Source organism: Elephantulus edwardii, unplaced genomic scaffold (assembly GCF_000299155.1).
Source record: "Elephantulus edwardii isolate Elephantulus edwardi_28Jun2011 unplaced genomic scaffold, EleEdw1.0 scaffold00068, whole genome shotgun sequence".
Classification (NCBI taxonomy): Eukaryota; Metazoa; Chordata; class Mammalia; order Macroscelidea; family Macroscelididae; genus Elephantulus; species Elephantulus edwardii.
Window position 1 is genome coordinate 3677539 of NW_006399818.1, and position 2665 is coordinate 3680203.

At 40.7% G+C, this 2665-nt stretch overlaps 1 pseudogene; it reads right to left on the minus strand.

The window, feature by feature from the left end:
• Nucleotides 1-1925: 1925 nt before the first annotated feature.
• Nucleotides 1926-2665, minus strand: part of LOC102872165 — a 9219-nt pseudogene continuing 8479 nt past the window's right edge.

Below are 2665 nucleotides of genomic sequence, written 5' to 3' on the forward strand. Positions count from 1 at the left end.
TTTTTTTTTTTTTTTTTTAACCAGGGACACTTCTGTAGCGATTGTAGCCCAAACAGCTGGATTTATCTTTTAACTCTAGGGGCATGTTGAGGCTTGCCAGCATTAAATCACCACACCTTAATGCCCTCTGAATCTTTAGGGTGAAGAGAACTTGAACATTTACTTTTGATAACAAATCCTTTCCCAATAAAATCACAGCAGTTTCAGATATAACCAGAAAATGACGGGAAAATAATATCCTATTTTATATACAACTTAACAAGAGAGCTTGATATCTCTTTACAGGTCTCCCCTCAATTTCCACAGTAGTAAGTTGGTGAGCGGGAAAGAAAGCTACTAAAAGATTGTAAGACCAAGTACCTCACACCAGTGTTGAGAAGCAAGTGATTTATCTTAGTAGGAATGTCAGTGCATACTCAGGGCTCCTCAAGGTGTAGGCTGATGCTATGCTCCTTACTTGTAGTGCCCTGAGGGAAACAGGCCCCTGTCAGTCCAATTGCTCTTCTGACACCAAGATATGCTTGGCGCCTCCCTGAGCCAAGTGCTTATGGAACTTGCATTGGAAGCAAGTGCAGGAGGCTTCCTTTTGCCCCTTTACCTCTTGAAGCATCTTTTGACACTCATGGTTTCCGTGACCACTGGAAGCAAGAGCTTTAGAATTGGGGACACATCTGCTGGATCAAAAGGACTGGAATTTTCATTTTATGCTTTGTTGTTGTTGTTATGTGCTGTCAAGTTGCGTGTGACTCATAGCAACCCTGTGTACAATAGCCCTAAACTCTGCTCTGTCCTTTGCCAATTGCACTGTCTCTGGTACATCCATCCTCATTACCCCAGTCACTGAATCAATCCACCTCATAGAGGGCCTTCCCCTCTTCTTGTGCTGTCCCTCCACCCTACCAAGCATGATGTGTCTCACCAAGGACCTGTCCCTCCTTACAACATATCCAAAATATGTTAGACGGAGCCTCAGAATCCTTGCCTCCAAGGAGCTACCGGTTTAATCCTCTCCAGGATAAATCTGTTTGTTTTCCTAGCAGTCCATGGTACCCTCCTCTCCAGCACCACAGCTCAAAGGCATCAATTCTTCTTCTATCCTCCCTTGTCATTATTCAACTCTGATGCATACCAAGTGATTGCAAAGACCATGCCTGTATCACCTCAGTCTCCAGAAAGACACCATAGCTCTTCAGTACTTTGGGGAGGTCCCTAACAACTGACTTTCCCATCACAATATGTCTTTTAATTTCCTGGCTGCTGATGCCAAGAGTGTTGACTGTGGAGCCAAGCAAACTAAATCTGTGAACATTCTCAATCTCTTCACCATCCAACCTGATGCTGCCAATTAGCAGCCTCAATAAATTTGGCTTCTAGCTCATCTTCCTTTTCCTCTTCCAAGTCCACATTGCTGAACACTGAAATAGCAGCAGTCAGGAGTTTATTTGAATTATACTGGGGCCCTAAAGGCTTTTTCGGAAGTGTGTGTTTGGTTTTGTTTTTATTATCAGGGATAGACTGATTGATTGATTAAATGAGAGTTTATTGTTATTCTTCCCCATGATGCTCAGGGTCTAAGTTAGCAAAGTTTTGCATAGTTTTTGCCAATTAATTATTAATAGCTAGGGGTTCTCTTTTTTATTTTGTTATTTCTGCTCATTTAGAGTAGTTTATTCATTTCATTTGAATATCTTTTATTTTTTTTCCTGTGAGACAAATTTGTATATAATTTCTGGCACTTTTCCTCTTAACTCTAGTTGTGTTTGTTTATTTTTAAAATGACCATTTTATATGTTTTTATAGCATAAGAAATACTTCTCTTGATGAATGCAGGGCTTGTAAGGAAAGATGGTAGCATTCAGAAGCACATGGTAATGTCTGTTTCCTCCTTGCTTTGTAGTTAATTATTAACTTGTGTGAAAGTGCTGTTAGACCATTAAGACAGCATTTATGGTTCCATCATTTTCAGGGTTGTTGGTAACCAGAACATATTTCCTGCAGATAACTTTGACTCCTGTGTCTGGCATAAGGCCCAACGCACTCACATTTACTTCAATGACGGTACCTTTGGTAATAGAACCCAAGGTTGTATAGATTCGTCTTTACACCAAGTATTGGCAGGCAAAATGTGGCTTTAAGTTCAGGACGTTACATGTGCCTTCTTGAAACCTAAGCCCATTGGTCTGATTGTTTTTGTGTAAAGCCATCTCCAACTTCAGTAACCATCCTCTTCTATGCTTTCTTCTTCTGTGTTGAATAACTTTTAATACTTCTGTTTCTACCTGAGCACGATCTCTGGGTAGAGAGACTTCTCATTTTCCCTCTTTCTCATTTCATTTTTGTTTAATCATTTTGGAAAGTACTTTAGCTTGGGACTGCCCCTCTCTGTCCAACACATAGGCGAGTACTGCACCTTACAGAGTCTTCTCATCATTCATTTGGTGTTTTCATGCATCTTGATAGTATTTTCATTTGTATTTTCTCTGCATGACTCTGCTTATGGTAGAGCTTTGCCTTCAGACCAATCATCCCCTTTTGCCTTCTTTGAACATTCATGAGCCACTCGACGTTCTCTCTTTTTCTCATGGTAATCCAAACTGTGATTGTAAGCACTTCCTATGCACCAGAGAGCTGGACAACGACTAGGGATGATAGAAGGGGAATTGAT